General features: G+C 38.8%; 1 protein-coding gene across 11 annotated transcripts in view; it reads right to left on the reverse strand.

The window, feature by feature from the left end:
- Nucleotides 1-27981, reverse strand: part of BMPR1B (bone morphogenetic protein receptor type 1B) — a 331935-nt gene that overhangs the window by 68168 nt on the left and 235786 nt on the right. The window contains exon 3 of one of the 11 annotated variants that reach the window (XM_084756098.1): nt 26615-26724. The exons of 8 other annotated variants lie outside the window; for them this stretch is intronic. The gene's annotated coding sequence lies outside the window, so the exon portion shown is untranslated. Of the gene's footprint in view, nt 1-7953; nt 8063-25988; nt 26008-26614; nt 26725-27981 lie in introns of those variants that run through there. 2 more of the 11 variants (XM_084756092.1, XM_084756099.1) reach the window with 2 other exon arrangements.

Genomic DNA, 27981 nt, shown 5'->3' on the forward strand with positions numbered 1-27981 from the left:
GCTAGAGGTCTACATTCAGGTTCCCACGCTTGCTCAGCAAGCACTTTCTCTACTGAGTCAACAGCAGGCCCAAGATTTATTCGATGGAGAAAATAAAAATTTAGGGGCTATAGGGAGAACCCAGTGATTACAAACAACAGCACTGCTCTCCCAGAGGAGAGGTTAGGTTCTTAGAACCTATATGGTGAATTACAAGTGTCCTCAAATCCAGTTTTATCCAGGAGATCCAGTGCCCCCTTCTGGCCTGCAAGCACACTGCATTCATGTGGTGCACATACACAGGCAAAATACGCATACATGTCTAACAAAAATAACCTTCCTTAAAAGAAAATTCTAAAAATCTGAACCTTCTTAAAAGGTAATTCTATTTTTCCATTGAGAATCAGCAAGTCACTGATAAAACTATTAGGTGCAGTAAATGTACTAGGAAGAAATTATTAATGAAAAGCTATGCATTCAGGCTTTTAGTCCATCTTTAAATATTAAAATTAAGCTACAAATCCAGGTTCAACTCATTACCACTTAGTTTCTTCAAGTTATGAAATAGTTATAAACACTTCAGAAAGTACTCAATAATATGAGAATAAATCAAACAAATACAAAACATTCCCACTCTTAACACAGTAAGTTTAAAAAGGAAGAGCTCCTCAAATGTGGTAGTAGTTGATGGTGTGGTGGGGGTAGCTTATTTATCTGATGGGTTTTAAGCTTCCATAGTCAGCACATTCTGTTTCTTATGAATTTGTTTCCACATCTGAACACTAGAGGACTGATATTGAGATAGATTTTCTTCTAAATTTATGTTTACATCTTGACTTTCACTTAGTTTAAATCTTGATTTCTAAGCACAATTTAGTCTCTCAACTGTGCCTCAGGAAACGGCTAATTCTGACCAAAGAAAAATCACGTTTCTTCATATAACAGCCTAAGAAGAGATACACTAAGCAGACTTCTTTTTTTTAACCACATTTTGTTTTCTTTTTTCATATTATATGAAGGCCTAAGGAATACAGAAGTACATTACTCACAGAATGTTTTAAACATGGTACTTTATCTCACACTCTAGATGCTAGGTACCAAGGCGTGCAATACATTTCTATTGATGGGTTTGGTGTGTGCACAACTTCCTATCATAAAGGTCTCATGGATCATCTAGTTAGACAGAACTAACAAACTCCACTACTTTGCGTCTGCTAATGCAATGCTGCCCCCTCTGATGAGGCGGTAGATAGCCCGCTGTGGCTGCTGCTTTGTACAATCTCCAGTTCAGGAAACTAAAAGCAGAAGATGAGAACTGAGCTGGGTTTTTCCTCCCTTCTTAAAAAAAAAATACTTTTCAGGGGGGCTGGAGAGATGGCTCAGCGGTTAAGAGCACTGACTGTTCTTCCAGAGGTCATGAGTTCAATTCCCAGCAACCACATGGTGGCTCATAACCATCTATAATGTGATCTGATGTGCATTGTATACATAATAAATAAATATTTAAAAAAAATACTTTTCAAACTTAAAAAGTGCAGGTTTTGACAGAGATAGGCAATGAAATCATATTTGGCTAACAGGCCAATCACTGTAGCCTGAGTTGGGAAGTTTCTAAACAGTCTCTGAGGCTAACATGCCAGTCAGCATCTTGCAGAAGGAAGGCCATAGGATACAAGTGATGGGATAACAATTGAGTTGTAATCTGAATAAATTAATAAAATTAAAATAAAAAAAAATAAAATTCACAACACACATGCATACGTTCAAGAAACCAAACAAATAAATAAAGCAAAATAAACTAAGTCCCCAACCCATCTCAAGTTAAGAAGAAAGTCAAAGGAAGATCTTTATAAATGGATTCAAGCCACTTTCTAGCTTGATCTCCTACCACAGAGAAAAAGAAGGAAATAAAGGGAACTCATATGTTCCTATCAGATGCAAGGATTCCTTAAACATTCCCTTGCACCACTTCAGAAACAGGAAAATAAGGATTATCCCAATGGGCGGGAGTATGTGAGGAGTATAAATGACTTTAGAGTGACAGGAAACAGTTCTCAAGACAGAGAAGCCAGTGTGCCTGTTCCTCCCTACTCTTAGACTGCTCATGTGCAGACTCGGCTGCTTCTTCTGATCGGAGTGTGGCCATGCAGGGTAGGCTACAGGTCACAGTGCTAGAAAGAGCAGACCCAGAGATATAAACACCGAGACTCTGAGTCAAAAACCTGTGCCAGCACTGAGATATGCCTCCTATCAAAAGTCATTTTTAAAGCGCATTTGCAGAGCCTTTCTGACCTGGCAATTTGCAATGAAAAAGAATTTGAGTTTCTACTTGCCACTGCACCCTTCTTTGGTCTTAAAAGTGCTTTTTATCTTTTCTTTTGAAGAGAATTTTAATGAGCCTTTAATTGTCAAAGGACTTCATAAATATTCATTAGACCTTAAGAGCAGTTTTTGTTTTTTTGTTTTGTTTTGTTTTGTTTTTTCTTTCCCTTTTTCTTTCCCTTGCCTGAAAGCTGGGAGACAAAACAGTAAGGCTCCCAGGCGCAGCAGATGTGGAGTGGGATTGTGAACACTCCATTTTAAAGTCAGTGTTTGTCACAAGGACTCATATCGGCAGAACACTTAAAGATGCGTAGTAAAAACACTCTGACTTTTGCCTTTAAAAGTTGTTCTCCAGCAGTGTTGGTCATTTATTTTTATCTCTCATACTGTTCTGAACAGTCCATAACAGTTTTGCCAGCTCTTTCTAATGACTTCTGCACCAGTGAATAGTACAATGGTTATGACGTTGGGAGGAAATTGCTTTGACCTACATTAATAAGGCAATTCTTGCTACCATGAAAGGCTTACAATCTTTTCCACATTGGATCTGGGCTTCCAAAGAAAGTCTTCCTCGAAATGTCTCATGTTCCATAAACCCAACACAGAAGTCAGAATATGACATTGCTCTCTTATTTGGAGTCACTGCCCTGGGTATTTCTAGCTGTCAAAGGGCGGGGAATGGCCACCAGGCATCTTGGCAAGGGCAGTCTTCCTGAGGTCAGAGTAGGAATCAGCAACCTTCAGTCACTACACAAAAATCTTTCCAAACCTACTACCTCTGATTCACCATTGAAAGGAAGCTGGAAAGCAGGAAGTCATGTCTGTGCCTTCCAGCTGAACAGCAGTGATGGCCACGGAATTTTTTTTTTCTCTGACTAAGAAACATTGACGACAGGTTTCTATAAATGTATACTCCAAAAATGACTGAACTACTAAAGGAACTAGGTCATCATTAACATTTGACCAGAAATAACAAAATATTCAGTGAGATGTGGATTTGAGATTTTTCAACAATAAATTAAGAGTATGACTAGGCTGTTTTAAATGGATTCCCCACTTCTATATGATAATTCCCATTATAACCAAGTCTAGATAGCATTAATCTGTCATGGCTTTGGATGTTTAATTTAAATACAGTTGTCAACCAAATAATTTTAATTTGTCTTTTACTCCAAAGTGATTAGAATCAACCAGACACACTTTACATTTTGTTGTTCTTATATTTTTAATTTCCATAAGTGGGTCTGGGATTGCAAAGACAGAGTAAGGACCAGAGAAGTGTGCAGTAATTCCCAGTTAGTAAGATTACACTCACGAGGGTTCTTCTCAGTGCTATACTTCCTCCCCTCTCCCTTTCTCCTTCTGTGCTGTAATGCTGTTAGTAAGATTCAATAATTACACTCAGTGCTATCCATCTTTTCTCCCTTCTTCCTCCTTCCCTCCCTCCAGTCCCTTTCCTCTTTCCTCTTCCCTTCTTCTTACTGCCTTTAACTTTCTTTCTCCCATGTACTATCTCTTGCCTCAGCCTCCTGACTGCTGGTGATACAAAAATGCACTACCATTCACAGCCCATGATTTCGAATAACACATGAAATCAAATGTTGCTTGCCTATCACAACCAGTATAAAGAAACATTTTCTAGTGCCTATATGCAGAAACTAAAAACAGAGACATGCAACATAGTTGAACATGCACTAAATCCTAGAGGTAGGGGCAGGAGGATGAGAAGTTTGTCATCTGCTACATAGCAAGTTCAAGGTCATCCTGGCATACATGAGGCCCTGTCTTGAAAGAGGGGGTGGAAGATGGGAAGAATGGAGAGAAAGGGAAAGAATAAAGGATGGAGGGAGGAACTGAGTGAGGAATGGAAGGAGGAAGGGAAGGAGGGAGGAAGGGAGGAAGGGAGGAAGGGAGGGAGGTAGAGAGTGAGGAAACCTGGAGTGGGGAAAGGACGAAATGAATCTGGCCACAAAATGCTATAGTAACATTTCTCCAAAAACATATTACAGTTTACACATTTCCTCCAAAACTCTCAATAAAATGTATTTGCCATTGTAACATAAAAAAGGAGGAGCTTTAAGATCCATTAGGTCATGAGCACTCCACCCTCATGACTACATTAAGACCATTATCTCAAGAGTTGATAAGTTACCATGGGTCTTACTCATCTTTATCTTGCCTTTTCATACTGTGACGACCCCATGTTATCATGCAGCCCCACAGCCCTTTCTAGAAGTTAGTATCTGACACTTGACTCCTCAACCTCAAGCTATTTTCTTTATCAATTACCCAATATGTGGTACTCTGATATGTCAACATAAAACAAAGACAGAAACCAGGCTTTATTGGCACATTGCTTTATGATTAATATTCCCTGCTGTATAAACAAATATAAAACACAATGGTTTTTAAAGAATATACTTTCATATTGGCTGTTAATAGTTTAAAGTTAAGATTAACTTAATTTTGGTGCCAGATATTAAGCCTCTCTACACAGTGATCTTCTACGCCTTTTTGGGTAATTTTACTTTCCAACAATGCAGCAACATGTCCATAAACTGTTGTATCCTTCCCCTTTAGGACAGTATTAAGTAAACTATCAGCCATTCAGCCCTCAAAGGGACTTCATGTTGGATGACATGGCCTGATGTGAGGCTCCAAGCATGCTGAAGACAGGCCAGACTGAGTGGAGCTTTTTGATTGGTGGAGTGCATTTCCATTTATGGTGGGTGGACATAGGATGGAACTTCCACATAAACTGAGAAACATGTTCATGGGTAAAGTCTTCATACAGCTATATACATTTTTTAAAGAAACTGTCTCTATTAAGGGGTACTTGATATTTACCTTTTTCTTTGTATATACATAACTATGGTGTGTGTGTGTGTGTGTGTGTGTGTGTGTGTGTGTGTGTGTGTACGCGCGCGCAGGCAGATGCTTTTGCGTAAGTGTGCATATGGAGGCCCAAGATTGATACTAGAAACTCTGTCTCCTTCACTCTCCCACCTTACTCTTATGCCACAGAATCTTTTAATCAAATGAAAAGCTCACTCACACTACAAGTCTTCTGAGTAAGCTTGCTCCATTGATTCCATTTGTCTCTCAAGTCTGGAAGCATAGGCATGCGGCCACAGCCAAACAATTATACGTGGATTCTGGGGATCAGAGGTCTTCTTTTCTTGTTTACCTCCCCCTCCCCCACATGGACACACACACACACACGATGAGAAGTAAATCAACTAAGCCTACATCAACCATGTCTGCTGGCTTATAAATGATACATGAAAAAAAATCTAATTATTCCCAGTAACAAAATGGATTCTACTGATCCACCCAATAACCTGAAGTGATATGAAGAAATAATCAAGGAATTTACCACATACATTACAATTGGTAGACATCCAACACAGCTGAGCCTGTAGCAGGTTCTGCCTGGAACAGTAGCAGCACCCTGAAGCCATGTGTGAACCTCTCTGGCTCTAATAATGAAAGTCACATAAATCCTGCGATGTCCACTGTATGGACCCCTCCTTTGCATTCTGCAATCACTTCACCTACCTGACGAGCTCTTGCGCATTCTCCCTTCAGAGAATCTACCAAACCTGTGGTGTTGGTGCTGTCCTTTGTGGTCTGAGGAGGCTGGAGTTCTCCAACACAACATGGTGGTCACCTTGCTTCTACTCAACACCACAAGTTAAATTAACTGAAATGTACCATAAAATATGAAATCAAACTCTCCTTGAGGACCACATGGGCTTCGATATCAATAACAAGTCTTTCTAAACGGACTCAGGCAATGCAGGTAGCTTCACTGCTCAAATGATTGTTATGGAACATCCAGGCCACAGTAATGCTGGCAATGTCCCTGCACTGGATTATCATCGAGCTTATGCTCCAGCGGAAATTTCCTGAGATAGATCAAAACACTGTTGGCTGTGCTAGGAAGAAGCTGGGGATGGCCCTGAATTCTTACAACCTGTGATGCTGTTTATGTTGATGTGCTTGTATCAGTGTGTTGAGATTTGCTCTAATTATCCTATTCTGGGTCACTTTGTAGTCCACAACATGAGACAGTACCTGTGGCTATCAGTGAGGAGAAGACAAAAGAGTTGCAATCTGACCCAGAAAAACCCTGAAGGCTAAAAAATTAGTATTATTCATAACATCTGCTTCCCCAGGCTCTGGGAGTGGTGGAAAACAGTTTGTCCAACTGAACACTGACGTTTAATACTAACAGACTCCTAACGATATTAACACAACCTAAGCTATGAAAGGAGAATACTTGTGAGCATTTGGGTGGCAATTTTAAACTAGTTTTTGTTGTTGTTGTTGTTTAAACTTTGTAAAGGCAGCAACTTGATTAAAAAATGTGTCACTTTTTTTTTTTTTTGAGAGCCAATAAGAGAAATATAGAAAGGGGTCAGGGATTCTGAGCTTTTCTATGGGAGGTTACCATTGTGTTTGTGCATGACTGGCGATCAACATCCATCGTCTTGTAAAATTCAGTCTCCACATCACCATACACAACAGGGTTGCTCAGTGAACCCAGAGCTTACCAGCTTGGCTCTCTTATCTAGCCGCCATATCTCTAGGATCTGCTTGTGTGGACTTTTCCACCCCAGCAGCGATGTTATTACAGGCAGACACCATTATAGGCAGCACGGCAGTGGGTGCTGGATCTATACTGGGGTCTTCCTTGCGTAAGCACCAAACACTGTACCCAATGAGCCATCTTCCAGGTGTTCTTGGAGGGGGTTAACGTTTGAATAATTAGAAGGGAAGCCTACACTCTTTAACGAAGACAGGCATCCTCAGAGCAGTGGCTTTTAAAACCAAACTGATGGGCACTGAGTGGTGGAAGGGCACTTGCAGCACAAGCCAGGTGGCCTGAATTTGACCATTAGAACCCATGTAAACACATAAGGAGAGTGCCACCTCCAAAATATTGTCCTGTGACCTCCATATGCAAGTTGTGACATTTGTACCTACAAGCACACACCCTCTCTCTTACACACACATATTAATGGCAACAAATAAATAATTTTAAAGTAATGTTTTTTTTTTTAAAGTCAAACTGAAAGCTTTGTCTTCCTTGTCCAGAGCCTGCTGGCCTCTTATAGAAGCTACATATCGGACTTTCTGCGTCTCCAGTTTGCCATCCACAGAGACTGGGGCATCTCTAATGTGACACAATTCCTTACAGTCTCTTTATATAGATGCCCACACATATACATGTCATTGTCTTTGTCTCTGAGAAGCCACAAAACACAATTATTCTAAGTTTGTGAAGTGTGTTAAATAGCCAGGTGTTTGAATTTTAATTAAATCTGAGCTATGTTGGATCTTTGAAGTGTGGTTCTCACAGTTCCTCCAAACAAGAATGCAATAACTGCTATTTCATTGCTAGCCATAAACCTGTGCTATCCATATCCAGAATCAGGCTCTCATGATAGCAGTAATCCACACAAGACAATGTGGACTCCTCCGAGGCTTCTGAACCCCACTGAGTCTCCAAGGGAAGGTAAGAAAGAGATACTAACATCAGAGCTCCCTGCAAAGTGGTGGTGTGAGATTAAAGCAGGATGACGGCCAGGTACCAGGTCAACGGTCTCACCACAACCTAGATGCCCCTGCCAACGAAGGGATGCTCACTGATTAGGCTGGGTCACTTTGTCTTCAGTTCCATAAATGTTCATACATTTCTGTGTTGCTATTCTGGTCCAGCAATCTGCATCCAGTAACCTTTCCAACAACAGGGTCCCTTTGAGAAATTAAATCATTTAATAAATTTCTAGACTGAAGACCATTTCAACACGCTTGACTCTGCACTACTAAATAAGGTAACAAAAACTCATCAGAAGTCTGAGGACTATTGGCAAAGTCTCAACTTCAAAATGCACAAAAGTATGTTTGTGAAGAGCACAGCTATTAATAACTAGGTATTATTAACATACATACATGCCAACAGGCTTACTTGAACACATCTAAACCTTTTTAAAAATGCATGCATTCTGGCAGGCATGGTGGTGCAGGCCTTTTATTCTAGGGAGGCAGAGGCAGGTGGGCCTCTGTGAGTTCAGTGCCAGCCTGGTCTACAAAGCGAGTCCAGAACAGCCATGGCTACAGAGAAAAACCCTGTCTCTAAAACAAAAACAAAAAACAAAACCAAAAAAACAAAAACCAGAAACAAACAAACAAACAAATACATATATTCTGAATGTTTTGCTAAAGAAATTACTTGTTTCCAGCGACTAACATGTTTTCAATAAAAGGTGATGATTAGGAAATCAATACACAGAGTTTATAGCTGGCCAGACAAGCCAATGGTATATTTTTTGTACTGTGAAAGTGCTTAGATACAAGCTGTTTTTTCGTTTTTCCGCTATAGCAGCGAAAGTTAAGCAAGGAGAAAATATTAACAGGGAAATACAGAAATTTTTTGTTTCCTCTTTTAGAATATCAATATTTATATTAATACTTTCAGTATAACTAAGAATATATCAATCTGCTTATAATTTAGGAATTCTTGTGCTGGCATCAGAACATATGCTATGGGTGTGCTGGCTTACCCAAGGTACTCCCTGACCACGCTATAGATGACATGACAATATTCGTGGACTTGAGGATTGAGTATTCAACTGATCACTAAACAGTCAGGATAATCAGTCATATATCAAAACTAACAATATATCTGAAGTCATTCTTCCTCCTGCCTGGTGCCTTTCTTCCTGTCTCTTTCTGAGTCTTTTTTTTTTAGAAATTTCCTCATGAAGTTGTCCACACTGACATCAAATACACAATGCCCCTACATCAGTCCTGCCATATACCATCGTGTTCCACTCCATCTGGTTTCTTTGGTGTTCTCTGATGGAAAAAGCCATGATTCATCAGCTGCCAATGCCCCAAGCCCTCAGAATCCTAAACAAATCTCTTGTCATTTCCATAAAACTGTCCAGAATATAATAATTTCACCTTAATCTTCTATATATTTCTGTCCTCCTTCCTCACCTTTCTGTTGACTCCATTAAGAGATGCCATCATTTTCTTTTTCTTTCTTTTTTTTTTTTCTTTGATGGTCATCACGAGCATTTCAGTGTGTCTTTCTTAGTCCTATCTTCCCTTAATATTTTTATACTATAGTTAGAATTACATTTCTTAAAATATGCCCTCCTTCAATCACTAGGCTAACTATTTATTGAGCACTTTTCAAGTACCAGGCTATGATCACACACTGTTCAGTCAAAGAACAAGGAAAAGAAATCAGTACAATTCTCCCCCAACACAACTCTTTCAGTCACAGACAGAAGACAGAAAGAGACAGAAGACAGCATAGCATGAATGTATATAAATCTTTCTAACCACTGTGGAGAAAAAATGGAAAATAGACAGAACATACTGGAAACCATTATTTCAGAGTATGCTTAGATTTTTCTCACTATTAAGTCATCTTTGCAAATAAAGATAACGAAGTCAGTGACCCATGAAGAAAAGTCAAAAATATTCTGGATAAAAGGAGTAGCAAGCAGGAGCCCAAAGGCACACCTGTGTTATAATGGAATAGTAGAGCCCAGCTTATCCAGCAAGAGGAGGTATGAGATCAGAGAAGAAATGAAGACCAGACAGGAGAGGCCTCCCATCCTCAGTTGGAAACATTACTCTAGCTGTTAAGACTACAGGCAGCAAAACAAAATGAGGGAAGCCAGGAAACTACTGCAATCATTAAAGCAAACAAGCAAGCACATATGTAGGAGGTAGCACAGAGGTGAGGAGAAATTATTCTATTGAGAACACACATTGAAGGTACTATTACAACCTTAGTTTCTTAAAGAAGTAAAACCAAGCTGGGTGAGTGGTGGCATACTCCTTTAATTCCAGGACTTAGGAGGCAGAGGCAGGCGGATCTCTGTGAGTTTAAGGCCAGCCTGGTCTACAAAGAGAGTGTCCAGGACAGTCAAGGCTACACTGAGAAACCGTGTCTCGAAAAAACAAACAAACAAACAAACAAACAAAAAAAAAAGTAAAACCAAAGTCAAGTGGCTTACTTTGGAATGCCACTCCAGGATGGTGTGAAACAGAGAAGGAAAAAGTAGTAATTAGGGGCTACTATCTACTTTATCTCTAAATAATGGTACCAAGAAATGCCTGAGTACATCCATTCATGACTACCCCCTCATCTCTTATTCTCATTATCAAACTGTCCCATGACCCTTTCTGTCACTTTTTGAAGGTGACAGACATGGTATGGTTTCTGCATGAAGTGTGGATGCTACATCAAAGGAGAAGGTACTGAAGGGCAAGAGGGAGGATAGTCCAGTGTAACCTGCACAAAGCTGGCCATTTGCCTTTACAGGATGGTTTGCTGTAGTCTAAGAGCTGCAAAGAACACTATCTGAAGATGCAATTTGGCTACTGCTGAGATAATTTTCTAATGAACTGCATACACCATATAAGAGAAAAAGAAAAGCTGAAATGGTGCCAAGGGTTTTTATCTCAATCAGTTAAAAGGGTGGGACTGCCATTAACAAAAGACAATGGGAATTAGAATTATGTTATTTGCCTGTAACTTATTGCAAGGATCTATGTGACCCGAAGGAAAAGCACTAGCTTCCTAATTTGAGTCGTCACACACCTTACTTTCATCTGCCCCTGCTTACCACCTGCTGACCTGCCCCTCACAGCTCTGACATTTACACTACTCTCTTCTGAAACTACTCTTTGTATTGTATTCTCTCATCTCCACATGGCCCCACCTGGGGCTACCTCCCTTGCATGTACAGAACACATACAACATTAGAAAACCTTCTATGCTGTAATGATGTGATAAATGAATGAAAAATGCTCCCTATGTTTTAAAGACATAGTAATACTGCCCACAACTAACTTTTCCTATGAAGCATTTCAGCATTTTTATTCCAACTAGTAAGAGATTTTAAAAAGTGATATCCAAATACATATAAGAACTTAATACCAGAGGGCAAAAATAAAAATCTAGGTTTTCTCTTTACCATCAAAACCACATACTTTTCCCCCCCAAAGAGATAGCTCTTAGAGAAGAGCTAGGTATAATACACTCTCAGTTATTTTGTAAGATTAGGTGGATCAAGAAGAAAATTGCCTACTGTATCTTAATGCTCACTTCTGATCGAAACATAAAAATATGGTCTTCTGGTGGTAAACTAAATTCCTTCCAACTATGATCAAAACAACTCTGAAAGGCGGAGTGTGTAATCAGGTTTTTGTGAAGTCACTCCCATGTCAAATCTGTAGACAAAAGACCTAATTTCCTGTAGGCGTGATGATGCGTGTCCTGCCATGTAAGCACTCCAAAGGTTCTGGGAGGGCTATTTGATCATTTAAGTTTAAGACCAGCCTAGAAAAATGTATTAGTACTCCCCGCAAAGAAATAATCAGTTTTCACACAGTCTCTCATATACAGGGCTAAATAGCGTATTTCAGTACTAGTTACTTAATGCTGCGCACTTGGTATAAATGAGCACACAGTCAGTCTGATGAAAACTAACCATTAGTTTTAGCTTCGGCACAGGTTTCTGTTGGGTACACTTCATGGATAACCAGATTTACTGAGTCTAGTCATTTGCATTTGGAATAAATGTGCCTTTCATGTGGTCTCAATACATAATAAAATTATCAGAGAAATGAAAATATCTAAAATACAAAACATACTTTGGAAAAATTATACTGTAAAATGACCTGAGAAATGTTCTTAGCCATTTTCTAAAATTATTAGGATATCTTGATAATTTAAAAGCATGACTAGGTCTGAAAAAAAATACTTAAAATGGTTTGCATTTAATAACCAAAACAGCACATAAAGTAAAGTAACTTAATTATAGATAATAAAATTTATTCCTTTGAAATTTCCAAATTTCTACATGGCTACAAAAGTATCATTTAATCAAAAGAAACTACAAGTCAATATACTATTTAAAGTTGTATGGATTAAATCAGATCACAGATATTTAGCATTTATAATTAAGCTGTATTCTCTTCACTAGAAAAATAAGGCAGAGGACTCATATCTATAGCTAGTAAGTCCCCTGAAGCATTCTCTATCTGCTTACAAAGAGTCCCTGAATTCCCACTGATGTTTGCACCTGGCTCCAAGACTTCAGCATCATCTAGGCAGGTGCTTCTCAGACTTTACTGAATGCCAACTCAAATGTAAGCCTTTTAAAAATGCATTTCTGTAGGTTTTGAGATTCAATGGATCTGGGACAGGATTTTAGAATTCCTTTTGTCAAATCATCAAGTTTCCACGTAATGTTGATAGTGGCACAAGACTTGAAGCATAGGATTTTTTTGTTTTTTGTTTTTTGTTTTGTTTTGTTTTTTACCATCTAGCATTGGTATTTTCGGTTCCCCTCACCAAACTCTAACTTCTTAGCTTTTGTTCATTCATTCCAACCACTCTGTCTATAGGTGCTACACTGAAAAGGAGAACCCTTTACTCTATCTGCACTCTATAGGGTAATTACATTTCCAAACATACTCCAAAATGTACATTTCTGTGTCTGAATGCTCCCATACTTGTATTATGACCAATTCTGAGACTGCCTCAGGGCTTCCTCTGAGTTCTCTGATACACAAACTTGAATGCCCAAGGTTGATTTCCCGGCCCTGGCCATGGCCATGGACCTGAACAAGAATAGGATAAAAATAACATTCTAGAAAAATATGTTTTTGTTATGACTATGAGATGCTCCTACTGCAGACGGGCATATCATTGTGGGTGAGTTCTCACCTAGGCACTATGCCATGTGAAGGAATAGCATTTCCACTACATCACCAACAGAAAAGAAATGAACACTCATTTTCAGGAAAGAGCCTTCCCCTTTATGAACTGCTTTCAGTGTGGGGAGGAAGAAGCCATGTTAAAGGCTGACAGGCAAGGGAATAGGACCAGATTCTCAGTTACACATAGCAGCTGTAACGCAAGATACTATTTCCCCTGACCTGAGAACGAAAGGACAACTTCAGGTGGACCACTCTTGCTACGTTAGCAAAGGGAAATGGACCCAACTTGAACCAAGACCAAAACTTAATCACAAACGGTTTTTAATTATAAACAAAGCAATAAATGACAAATTACTTCACTAAAGTTTGTATCTTAAGTATGAAAAACTGTAATTGACATCATGAAAAGCAAGCAGAAGTCACGGTAGGAACCCTAATTCAATGTTTTAATTATAGACAACATTTGCTTCAATTTATAGAAAGAAAAAAGGGGGAGAAAGCCAATGTTTTCTAGGAGACATGATGTAGGAGGCGTACATACTTGATATCATTTCTGATTATCTTCTAGTATATAAAAATCTATAAATGTACAAATGTGGGCTGTCTACTTTAAATAATTCAACTATAAACATTCATGTGCATGTATGAACACACATTCTTCTTTAGCAAACCACTTGGTCACTTAACTATAATTTTTTGTTACAATCATCCTAGCAGATGTGAAAGCAACATCTCACTGTGGCTCTGATTTTAAAGTCTACAATAAATAGCAATGCTGATCATCTATTCATTTATTGGCCACTGTACAAATTCTCTTTTAAATAGTTGCCTAATTTTTCATAGGATAATTCCTTGTTATTAATTTCTTCGTTTCACTTGAATAAATATTTAATATCATATATATGATCTGGATATCTTTTTTTTTCCCCTATGGGCTATGTCTACTCAGTTTCAACATCTGTGAATGATTGGTCACTCTTCAAACTTGGAAGAAAATTTATAACTAACGGCAATAAAGCATTTCTGTCTCTTCCTGACTTGCCAAACCTCAGTAATTCCAAACTGCTAATTACTTTGTCAGATGGCTTTACTGCAGCTCAGGATTTCCTATTACTTGAGCCTATAATTCTCGTATCAGCTGCTTGTCATATCTACATCTTCCTCCTCTGAATAGCTTGCTCAGTACTTTCAATGTTTATGTTGTTTAGCTTTCCATTTCTGTGTTTTAAAGATATAGACATCTGACAGTCACTCTGCTTCATATGCCACACAGCACGTTTTCCAAGAGTGCAGACTATCTTGCTCTTTTGTGGTTTGGTTTCCTAAAGTATTAAGTTCTCCACTATGAGACTCTAAAGTTGTAAAGGGTAGATAACAGAATCGACGTAATAGGCCAGCTTAGGCTAGGTACTCCCTTGAATTACCTTCATGGCACAGTATGTCACTTACCTCCTTTGAGCCTGCTTCATGGTTTACACAAGGAGCTAACAAAGCACTAATGCTTTATCTTATGCCATAATCACATTATGTAAAGTAGTAAAGCTATAGCATAATTCATTATATCTCAAAAGAAAGTCTTCTTAGCTTCCTTTATGCCTAATATCTAAAAATGACAAGAATTGTCATACTAAAAAATGTTGACATGTGTATCCTTTAGTTGCAAAAGAACCAGTAAATTATGTCAATTATTGTCCGTTACATTACTAATATTTAATAAAGCCACAAGTATTCTTTTTTACTACCAAATTCTTGATTATTTTGTAGCTAGTAAGGTAATGATTCATTTAAGCCTGAGAATAATAAAATAAACCATGGACTAAGAAGCAAAGCATTATAGAACTTCTAGAGCATAATTTTGCCCATGTGTCTTACAAAATAAAAACAGATGATATGACATCTTCAATGGACCTTTAAAACTGTTTCTGAGGCAGATGTAAGAATAAAAACAAGCTACAGACAAAGGACAAGTGTTCTCATTCAGCTTTCAAAACCAACATGTACGCGTATGCTCACTGGATAAATAATCGACAGAGAGGTAGAAAAATAGGATAAGCACTACAGCAACTTCCCCTACTAAAAACAGCAGATCATTTCCCCCAAACCTTCTACCCCAGCTGCCCAATTCTATGAAACCCAATGTGAACATTTAGAGGGTCACCCTGTACAAGTAATGTTCAGCACTGGAAAGGAACAATGACCACACAATTTTTAGCATTAAGAAATGAATCTGTAGAGGTGTTAAAACTCACTCTCCAGGAGTAAAGCCAGAGATCAGATGTCTTCTTTGCTGGCAGGGATATTTGAGATACTTTGCAAGTTACTTCATTAGATAAGTATTTCAAGAAGAAAGGGGAAAGCTGTTCTATTCTTCCAGGCGATGTGTATTTTTTCCCTCGAACTTAAATGTAGTTTTTAGAATTTTTCTGAACGTTTATGAACAGAAAAAAAACAGACAAACAAGCATAAAAATTTGTTGCCATGAGCACAAATGCTTTTAATAAAGTAGAATATAATGGAATAAAGAAGATAGGCAAAACCAAAGTCTCTGGCTCTGTCTTGTTCAGACATTCAGATTGATCCTCCAGTGTGCTAATGTTTGTGTGGTAACTCATTTGTTAGATGTTCATGTGGCAAACACTTGCTTCAGATCCCTCCCTTTTCGGTTAGTACATTTTGATTATTTGGGAATTTCATATCACAAACCCTAATCATACTCACTTCCCAGACCTCCATGGTCTGTCTCTCCACCCTTGTAACTTCCCCCCTTGCAAGAGGAATAAGAAATAAGAAAGCAAGAAAGAAGGGAAGAAGGGAGAGAAGGAATGAAGGACAATGAGAAGAAGAAGAGGGGGAGGGGGAGGAGGAGGAGGAGGAGGAGGAGGAGGGGGGGAGGAGGAGGGGGAGGAGGAGGAGGAGGAGGAGGAACAAAGTTCTACTTGTAGTAATAGTAGTGGTAACAGAAGTGGTAGTTGTTTTCATCCAATTTGTGTTGCCCACATACGCACTGGAGCATGGTCAAACTCCCAGTTGCCAGTCCTTAAAGAAAACTGAGTCCTTCGCCACCCACACTCCTGACAGAATCCATCAATCCTACAGAGCTACACTTCAGCATCCTTATTACAATTTATAAGAGTTCTCTTTGGTAGCTCTCTGTCTAGGCCGTCACTTATTTCTTCTCTGCTTCAGCTGTAGTCTTAAACTGAAAGTGTAAATTCTGAAGAAGTAGAACTAACATTCTGAGATCCCAACTGCTGCTCCACCTCCAGGACTGCCTGTGAGACTTTGTTTAAGTCACCAAAAGTATACGCACCACTTGACTCTACCAAAGATGAGGGAATAGAAGTAGATCGTGGAATGTTGGAGAGGACCCATTCCACTCTGCAGGTGGGTCCCTCTAACATATCTTCCTGCTAGGCTTGTTCTAAGATGTGTGGATATTTTTCATACATAATAGCACTTTACTTTCAGTTAATAAAACCCTCTGCTCCATCATCCCACACACAAACTACTTCCGCTCCTACTTGAAAGGAAATTCCTTTCAAGGTTCACAGTACATTAGAGACAGCTGCACTGCTCAGCTTCCTGCAGAAACTTCTGAAAGCTGCAGATGTGGCTCATGCAACATGACGAGACAATCCCAAGCATTCAGTGTCCCTTCTCTTCCCTCTTTTATTTTGACATATATAGTGTAGGTTTGTCTGAGTACAGTAAGTGCTGTGAGCATGGGCCCTAAGGGAACACAGACTCTCCCATAAACGCCAGAATGCTAATTTATAAGCAAGATAAGGTTAAAAAGAGCACATTTGCAGATAATGACATTTTCACAACATTTACTACCTATTAACTTCAAAGAGACATATCTCTCTCTCTCTCTCTCTCTCTCTCTCTCTCTCTCTCTCTCTCTCTCTCCCTCCCTCCCTCTCTCTCTCTCTCTCTCTCTCTCTCTCTCTCTCTCTCTCTCTCTCTCTCTCTCTCTCCCCCATCCCGGGTATGTTTCCACACTTCCCTGGAACTCAGAAGTGTGTGTCTGGAAAACTCAATCCTGGACTCAGAAAGAACAAAACAATACTCAACTAAGGTAGTAAGAATCCTGGCACAGAACTTTTCCAATAGAAGAGAATTATGACTTTGTTTCTTCCCAGAACAGCCCTCCACACTGCTAGACAGTGACAAACACATAAATTATTTTCATTGGGAACATGTTTAATGTGACTAGGGGTGGGCACAGACTTTCAGGCAGTCAACAATATGGTGCTTTCTGAAGGTAGTTTATGAAACTTTATAAACTCTGAGGAGAGCTCCCAGAGCCAAACAGGTGTTTAATGATTATCAGGAGACAGAAACTAATTTTATATATTTATATATGTGTATATATCTTTATACACGTACACATGATATATGATTTTATACACATACAGACACATACATGTACATGTATATATGTATAAATATATGTGTATACTTATGTATATATGTATATGCACATGTATACCTGTGTTTATATGAATGTATGTATAGATATATATATATATATATATACATATGAAAAAGCAAGAAATCTAGTATTCCTATTCAGCTCATAATAGATTGTTTCAAAGAAACTAAGGCTTGCTACTACCTGCACCTTTTTTATCATTGAGAATCACATTTCCATGATGTATGAGCAGGTGTTTTTACCAAATAATAGGGCGTGCTTATGTGTTATAAAAGACATAAAAAACCCATTGTAACCTGGGAAGGTAAGCCACTTTTCAAATAAATTCTATTCCTTTTAAATACATACAAACAGAACATTTACTCCTCAGAAGAAGAAGGGGGCTTCTGGAGATTGCCTCTGCAGCATAGAATGAACAAGTTCGCTAAGGCGTGGATGAAACCTCCTGAAAGAGCTGACTACACTGGGGTTGCCTAGTGTGAGCACTCAGATATTTGCTTCAGAGATTTGTAATGTAGTGTTGGCACCTATATCTTGATGATCTGTGGTGATTCTGAGCCAAGAAACCAGTAATCCTGTTGAGAGAGCCCATAACCTATGTCACTAGAGTTGCCCAGCTGGCTGCCCATGGCTCAGCACTGATTCCTTCTCCACAGGCAGCATAGCAAGCCTTGACTAGAGGCCAATGGAATGAGACAACACACACGCACAAGCACACGCACACGCACACACACACACACACACATACACATGCATATCCATACACACACATGCACACTGGGATTTGTCATTCTACAGTAAGTGCTACATTCATAGCTTATGAAGAAATACAGAATCACCTAAAAAAACCTTCACCTTCCTCTAGTCAGGGCACAAGGAAGCAGAAAATCACCTGCTTCTGAACTCAGGGCTTCTCTGCCACTTTGCACAAAGCTGCCAGAGAAAAAAAAACACCCTGGCCAACTGCTGTATTATTGTTGGCAAGTATCAAAATTTGCTTAAAACCTTTACAAATGAAATCCAGCTGCTTAAGCTCAATACCAGATGTCTTCAACAATGTGTGGCTTTGATAGATTAAATTGAGCATAAGAGAGAGATGAAATATATGAAAATCTAATTTGCAAGATGTTTGTCATTAATTCTATTTTTTAAAAACACAGAAAATTACATTTTTTCACTGGAAAGGCTAAGTAGTATAGATTAACAACACACATAATTGCCAGTAAATTGCTTGTGCTAGAAACAAATGGCTTGGTATATACTTCTAAAATCCAAGTCAAAAACAATCAAAGGAATGCCATATATCTGTTAAGAAATCATATGATTTATGCTCTTAGTTCTTTATATCCAGGCCTAATAACATGTTTTCACTCAGGGCATAAGAAATTAAGTAGAAAACATTTACTGATATTGTCTGATTTCAATAAACTCCAGCAATTCTATAAAAACATATGTATAAAAAACATGTGTATGGGTTTGTATAGAACAAAAAGTGTGACATTAAAGGGTAATTTGTCAGAAACCTCAACAAAGTGCCATCTGCCCTTCTTCTGTGACTGTGTCACCTTAGAGATTCTCTAAGGCTGTTTTCCAGGTCACTGCTCACCTGATTTCAATGGCAAAGCTATATCCAGAGCTGCCAGAACACCCCCTAATATGTCATGCATAAATACAGTGTGTTATACATAAAACACCAACCTTGTGGGTTTCTTCTTAATCAAAAGAGACACATAAGACTGTTTCTTTGTAATGGAATAATAATCTTAGCATATTAGCATTAACCAAAGTAAATATACTGTTGAAAATTTGTCCCACAAAACGAATAATCATTAAAGTGAAACATAACCACAAATCAGCAAGTTTTTTTCTTTTAGACTTGGAGAGAGTATTCATCTAAAATACTGATCTAATTTTTCATTTTGGGTTAAAAGATAATCTGTTAGAGAGAGGACAAAGGTTATTTCCAGAGAGAATACAATATTCTTATATTATTTGCTTTTATAATTGAATAGTTATATAAGCATAGTAACCAAAGGCAATTTCTTGTCTTGTCTTACTTTATATTTGAGAGCCCACAGAAAGCTAAGCATCTACTTATGTCATATTCTCTAGCCTCACAGTAGGAACCGATAGCTCCTATTGATCCTGTTCTCACATTTTTGAGGTTCTATAATAAGTTAATATTAAAATAGTCTAAGTTATGATTTCCCCATACATAACACCTTCCACTTGAACTTAAAAATATCAAGATGATTACGGATGCTTTGTGGGAAAAATACTGGAGAGGAGAAATTAGTATGGACAAAAGCCTTTTCAACACACACTTAATACACACTAATACATTAGTAAGTGTATTAGATACCTATGTTAATTTTCAACTGGTCTAGAGGAGATATGAAAAGTAGCTTCAGACACTAAGTTGCCAGAATCTGCTCCAATGACGGGTGTACAAGGCCAGTGCTTGTTCAAGGACTCTAAGTACCAAGTATATAATTGTTTCATGAGATATCATGTATTTAACTGTTACTTTAACTGAGAGTGGAAATTCAAATTTACCAACCTTACAGAGCCATTGTTTCTCACAGCCATCTCACTGTTGTGCTCATGTACTAGTCTTCCCACCACTGAGCATCTAGAATTTCGCATTAAAGAACAGCTACAAAAAGATCTACATACTACTGAAACTAATGAATTGTGCTAGCATTAATTATGGTGGTAACCCTTTCTTGATAATTAAGTTCAGTAAGAATTATTGCTCTTTAAGAATATACCCGATAAACACAATACTTAGTAAACATCAGCTAATTCATCATAAATAAGGGGGCTTGAAGAATATTCACAGAGCTATAAGCGACAACAGCAGTTACATTAAATATTAGCTTTTGTAATGATAGAGATAGAGTTGAGGCCTAGAGCATGTTAGGTAGGCAATGTTCCACTGAGCTACATTCTAAGCCCTAAATGTTTCTTATTCTAACTTAAAATGAAAGCTGCTTTCACAGCCGCATCTGCCCAGAGTGCTATTCCTGAAGGGCCATGTTGGTATTGGGTGAATAAACGTTCATTAGAGCTGGGTTCATTCGACCATTTTAAGGTCAGTAGCTAAACAAGTTCTCTCTCTCTAGAGGCTAAAAATAAAAGGCAGTGAACAATTTATCCATTAACTCTGCAGATACAAGCCGAGAGGTGAAGAAGAAGAAGAAGAAGAAGAAGAAGAAGAAGAAGAAGAAGAAGAAGAAGAAGAAGAAGAAGAAGAAGAAGAAGAAGAAGAGAATGAAGAGGAGGAGGATGAAGGGGAGGAGGAGGAGGAGGAGGATCTTGTAACACCAGTATCCCTCAACCATGTTGAGAATGAGGATGGCCAGCAGGTCACATGGCTCTACATACCATGCAGATGCTATGAATTCAGGAGACAGCTATGAATGCAGGGCACAGATTACATTCTGAGATGTAGGCTTCCACCAATGAAGTGGCATATGCAATGATAAATAATAGGTACTATTAAAGAACATGAAAACATACCATGAGGGATGACATCAAGGGGCTCATTAAATTTAGACATAAGGGACGTTTTAACTTGACATTTATGCAAACAAGCATAGGCAGCGCAGAAAGGGAGAGAAGTTTCAAGCTATGGAGACAGTAAATCAGAAATACCTGAGTGAGAAAGGGCTTTGATTTTCAGTATTTGAGAAACAACTAGGCAGAGAGAAGTCTCTGTATCTCATGCCAGAAAAAGCATCTGCAGAGTCTGAGAGATGAAGTGTGGGCCTCTGGTCCCCCTGCATACCTGTGAACTCCTTTCAGTTTTTTGCCATGTCTACATTCAACTTTTCTTCTCTACTAAAATGTCTGTTTTTTAGTAACCAAAATATAAGCACAATAGTTGGTGAGCACACATGCACACGTGTGTGTGTGTGTGTGTGTGTGTGTGTGTGTGTGTGTGTGTGTGTATGTGTTTTCAAGTGCACATGTGGGTGGAGGTAAGAGTGCATGTGTGTTTACATGTGAAGGCAGGGGTCAATCTCAGGTGTTTTCCACAGGTACCATCTACCCTGTCTTTTGAGACAGGTGTGTCACTGTTCTGGAGCTCAGTAGACTAGGCTGACCAGCCAGCAAGCCCCACATCCTACCTGTCCCTTGCTCCCTAGTGCTGTGACTGCACACCTGTGCCACCATGTTCAGCTTTGTACATGGGTTCTGGGGATCTAACTCAGATCTTCATGATTGCTCAGCAAGCCCTTTACTGAATAAAACATCTCTCCAGCCCAATACTGTGAGGTTACAGAGATAGGAATGTGACTAAAGACAGCATCTGCATACAATTACTTCTTCCCAAACCATGTCTTTTTTCAGAGGTAAGAGAACAGTGGAGGAGTTTAGAACACAGGCATTCTTAGTGCAGAGTCACAAAATCATCTTAAATGCATTCATACTAATTTTTTTTGAAGGATGCACCTATTAGCATTGCAAAGTAGCTACTTATAGATAAAAACAATAGGAAGTCAAGAGTTATCTGGTCTCAGAAGGAAGAAATTCAGACCAACAGAATATTAAGACAATCTTTGTATAGTCACTTTGTATTGATTTGTTTAATTTCTTGTATGAATTTTTAAAATAAATATATGGTTGAAATGTTAGGGCAAATATTCTTATAGACTTGTTCCAGACAGCTGTCAACAAATAAATGATTTTTAAAATGCCACTTAGTGCTAACTGACTTACAGAGTACAAAAATTAATTAGATGGCACTCTGACATTCTTAATACTATTTGTCTCCCAAAGGCCTTTACATAGTTGCAATCTACTGTTAAAATTATGTTTGTCCAGACATGCATACACATGTAAGACATGTTCAGTTAACAGCACATTTTAAATACTGCAATTTCTCATGAAAAGATAGAACTAAATAATTTGAATCCATATCTATTAGTTGTTAACCAATCTACCCTGTAGATTGAAAACTTTAGTTTGGTCACTCTCCTTCCAGGTAAATTACCACAGAGATCAAGTTACTTCCATCTGTGATGCTCACCACAACTTGCAGTTACTACCGATTAACAGCCCAAGATTAATCTCTGGAAATGCCGCATAATAGCTCCGGCAGAGAACACTTTAAACACATGTATGCATTCAACAGCTGTGTCGGTCTAACAGTTCAAATTTTGAACTATATTTTGCCATATGGTAACAAGGATCAGTTTTCACCTAAAATATTACCAAAACTTGGTTCCCAACAGTATTACATCCTAGTTTGAGCCCACACGTGCACTGCCACTTTTAGACTCTCAATTTCCCCCAATTTTGCTTAAATGTTTCATAAAAGACTTTCAAACTATACACTAGTGTCAACCAGGTCAGAAACAAATATTTTACACTAGAAAAAATGCATCATATTGCCTGGTGCTGAAGAAACAGGATGTTAAACCTGGGTTATATAAAGTTAGAGGGACCCTGGAGACCAAGATCTATTTTTGCTCATTGGGTTTGGGAATATTTTGTATTTAGGGAGAAAAAAAATCAATCCCTATTTCCTATCTTGCCCTTTTTCTGTAACTATCATGACAATGTATAAATATTCACTTTTACCTTAATTTTACTTATCTATAACCACATCATGATTGTACAGATGAGAAACTATCATAATTGTTATAGATGCATTTAACAGGTCTCTGAATGAGAATTTTACCTGTCTCAATGTCAAAATGTGAACCCAGTCCTTGTTAGGAAGCAGACATTGTTTCCCTCCCATTAGTTTTTAGGTTAATGAATCTAGAACACTTCGAATGCCATTTAAGTCCCTTCAGCAGAACTTTTGGAGTGGTGGAGACCAAAAATAGTATTTTAATAATGCATAGTTCTGTAGTATGTTTTGACAACAAAGGTCAAAGGGTGTATGTGTGTGTGTGTGTGTGTGTGTGTGTGTGTGTGTGTGTTTCACTATTTAATTGGTTTGAAGAGTTAATAACACTATAGATTTTCCCCATTAAGGGTCATAGCTTCACTGTTAGGAAGGCAATAGCACCTTGAATGACTCTCTAGCTTTCAAAAACTCTACTTCGGAAACAGCCACGGTGCCCAAATGTAGAAGGTATGGCCTTCAAAATCTCCACCAAGGTCCATTCTTACTTCGTGTTTTCTAAGCCTGTGTTTACTCTAGTGAAATGTTTGAGATGAGATCTTGTGGTGGGAGGACGTAAGCTGGTCAAGTGCCCTACACACAGGCAACCCACACCACTGTCCCTGTACAAACGAGTTCTCCTTTCAGTGACTCTGGCTTCACGTGACCTAGTGTCAAGTGAGTAGAACAGCAAGGCTGTACACATTTAGGAGTCACGTTCTTCACATTATGACTTTTCACCATTTGGAAATAGTTACTTTACACAAGGGATCCACGATCTCAGCAATGTTGTTACTCTTCACTTTGTCACTTGTTTCAGAGCCGTGACATCTTCATTGATCTGTGCTCACATCAGGTTGTATGTGAGAATGACTTTATTTATTAAACTACTACAGAATTACTAGAAAACATGCAAGCTGTCAATAAATATTGAAATCTGGCAGTCAATGTTTGGCAGTTACTCGAGGATTAAACTCACAGCCCTTACACAGTCTATATTCATCAAGACAAGAAAGACCATTAGTAAAATGAAGCTTATTTTACACAATGGTATTAACAGAAAGTTCATTGTAAGATGTTAATGCTAATTGATAACTACTCTGGAAGCAAACATCCATTGGGATGTGGCATGTAACCCACACTAAGATTCTTCAGAATCTGGTCCCTATACATTCCCAATTTTTTAAACTTCCTATATGCTGATTAAGGAATAAGACCAATGTTGTAGGGAATATAAGTATCATGTGCACTTAATAGTAGAGAAAACTGAGATATGAGAGTTAGCTATTTAAATAGTCATACCCAGGGTGTGGTAGAGCTAAGAGTCAGAACCGGGCATGCGAGACACAGGGACTTCATTTACTGTGCTGCAAGGTAAATGAGTAGAAGCCCAAGCACACATATACAGAGACACACGCTTATAAAAATACACATGTGCATACCTGCAACATACACACGCATGTGCAGGCAGAAAGGAACCACAGACAGGGAAGGCTCTATGACGCGGAAGGCAACAAGGATTCTGAGAGTCTACCTCCTCCTATGACAAATGAGAGCATTTTTATACATGAAGTTATATTCTAAACTAGTAGTTTATGATTCGTAGACTCTGAATATTACATGGCCTCTGTTTTTATTGCATAGTTTGAAGCCCCATTCAGGTATTTATCTTTAGAAGAAAATATTAAAAGAAAATTAAAAATTAGCATTCCCAATCTGAAGAGAGAAATGAGAGTTCTGCCGCACGGGCCCCATATGCACAGCTTTCCAGAACTGCCATAGGCAGTGTGTTTCCTAAAATTTTTGTCTTCTCTTCTAGGAGACATCGGATCATAACAGCTTGTGGAGAATGAGCTAACAAGTTAGATGGATGATATACCTAGCATGCCCGTATAGCAACTGCTCTGACTTACACTATCCATTCCTTTTTATTTCAGAGCATTTTTTTTTAGAGCAAAGCCATAAAATATTTTAACAGATATGAAACCTTGGCGATTAGAAAAAGAAGTTGTCCTGTACATACCAATAAAAAGTATAAGATAATAGATAAGAGATACTTTTAACATAAACAGCACAGTCAAGTTGATCCAACAAAAAGCAGTCTGTATAAGGTTAAACTGTTAATGCATTTCAGTCCCACTCATAGCCCTGTTATCATTTGTTTTAAATTTACAAAGCCAGTTATCTCCTCATTTCCAACATCATAAATGCATCATTTCAGTCATTACCAAAAGAAAATATTTCATATTCATTAAGTTGCCTACCTTCTACCTTAAAAATAGTTTACCCACTTTTAAAAATTATTACTCTTTTATTCAGACAATTAAAACGCTTTTTAAATTACTTCAATTACTTCATTTTAGTCACCTTTATGTAAGAATGGCTCTGGATGAATTTTATACATCAAATCCCTGTTTTTAAATGCAGAACAATACCTCACACATTCACAAACTGTAACTGTTGCAGTTGTAAAGTTTCTTAATGCAGCCACACAGATATTACCGTGGCCTTAAAAGTTAACTAACCAACCTATGCATTCTAATAGAATTACTGGTCAAAACAAAGTTTATAAACTTTGTTATGGTCTTAACTTCTTCACATAGTAAAGCCCATACGGAAAGTGCCAAACTGAGCTGAAATTAACTCTTGTTAGAAAAAAAGAAAAAAGGAAGAAACTTTGCATCATTTTGCAATTATTCTAAAGAATTACCTAGAGAGTTATGGCAGAGAGAGACGGTAGCAAAAACACAGAGCAGTCGGAGGATGGGGGTGGGAGGTTTTAGCCATTGAACTTCTGCCCTTCGGTATGATAAAAAGCCCCGAAATCACACGCGAACTCAGCCCTGTCAGCACCGTGGTGTGTGCCACCGATCTTACCCTCCTGTGCAAAGCCAGAAGAATAATCAAGGAACTGAGAAGCTGCTCGTCTAGTTCTGGGAGCCAGCCCACTGCAGGAAAGCAGCGACTGCGACCTGCCTGCTCTGCCTGGCCTCCACTTGGGATACTAGGTTTCCCTGCAAGCCGGCCAGCAAGCCCCAAAGACAAGCCTATTACAAACTGGTTTTGTCACCGCAGTATTTCAGCATCACCTCCTGGAGAGGACAACAAAGGCCGAAAGGACCCCTCCCCGATTGTTTTCTAAAGAAAGGAGTTTGACCCAGACGCCCACACAGGGCCAGTGCATAAGAGGCTCCACCCTGCCTAGGCAGCACCCATGTCCCCCCTCCTCTCAGGGAGTAATGAGAGAAACCACTGCAAACCAGATCACCATTCTGCTGTCAGAAAACAGTTTACTTCTCCTGCCAGCATTTTTTTCCCTAAGAATTGTTACATTTGAAAAGGGGGAGGGGGCGGGAGGGATGCGGAGACAAGGAGAAATAATAGTGTTCTTTTCTTGCATGAAATGACAGAGATAGTTGAACACATCAAAGTGACACTTTCCCTTGGTTTCTCATGCTACATCAACATTTAAATAATTGAGCAAACGACTGAATCCAACTCACAAATAGGAAAAGGTTCCACACTGACAGTATGTTAGCCAATGCTGCAAGGTGACATATTCGGGCTTTCCATTCATTTGTCAACTTTCTCTAAATAGTGATGCCTTCATTACCTGAACAGAAAAAAAAAACGTGCTTTTGAATACTAACAAGTTTATGTACAAAAAAAAAATTAATTCTTCTACTTTAACTGCAGAACACTGTTTTTTATAAATATTCATTTTTCCAGGAGATGGAATAAACTTTTCCCACAGAAAGGTTCAGAGAGAGAGAGAGAGAGAGAGAGAGAGAGAGAGAGAGAGAGAGAGAGAGAGAGAGAGAGCCCTGTTTTCTTTTATTCTGAGATTGTTACTAAAACCAAAAGGCTTACATTAATCGTCAGTGCCTATGGAGATGACAATGTTACTTTAGGTATAGCAGCGTACTTCTTAAACTTCATTACTTTACCTGGCCAAGATTTATGAGAAGAGCTGAGAGATGGCTCAGTGTGTAAGGTAAGAATGACTGCTTTGTAAGTAAGACCTGAGGTCAAATCCCCTATCTCCTATACCTATAGTCCAGCATTGTAGGCAGAGACAGGAGAAACAGATCAGATCCCTGGTGTTCTCTGGCCAGGCAAGCTAGCAAACACCCAATTCAGTTAGAACCCCTTTCTAAAATAAGATAAAGAGTGATAAAGACATTCGCCTTCATCCTCTGGCCTCCACACACACCCAAAATCTATGAGCGAATACATTTCAGCCAACTGACTTAATATATCACTGTGATGTGTTTGTTTGCTGTTTGAGGAAAAAAAGATTTAGAACAAAAACTCTGTCTTCTTCACATCCCTTCCTGAGAACTAATGACCATTGCTGGAAGAAGGATGTCATGTTCGCTAACCATGTAGCTGCATCAGGACTAGGTGGGAAGAAGGGGTTTGTGGGAAAAGGAAGGTGTACAAGAGGGTAATAGGGGATGGAAGTAGCAGCAACATATAACATGAATGTATAGGAAACATGCAAGTGAGTGGAGGCAATCAAGAAAGAGGGAGAAAGGGGACCAAAAACCAAGTAGTGGAATCTATTCAAATCTTCTCTGCTGGGCTCAGAGCCACACTGCCCTGTGGTCTGTTGCCAGTTTGGAGCTCTGCCTAAGGTTTGGGCAATGGCTGAATGGCTAAAATGTGGGACAGCTCCACTGTCACATCCCCCCCACCCCCCTCTAAAAAAAAGGGCAAAGAAGACTTCTTCAGAGTATAACCAGCTCTCCCTCCCTCCCTCCCTCCCTCCCTCCCTCTCTCTCTCTCTCTCTCTCTCTCTCTCTCTCTCCCTCTCCCTCTCCCTCTCTCTCTCTCCCTCTCTCTCCCCCCTAAAATACCACTTTTGAGT

Source organism: Acomys minous (genome assembly GCF_964271855.1).
Source record: "Acomys minous genome assembly, chromosome: 14".
Classification (NCBI taxonomy): domain Eukaryota; kingdom Metazoa; phylum Chordata; class Mammalia; order Rodentia; family Muridae; genus Acomys; species Acomys minous.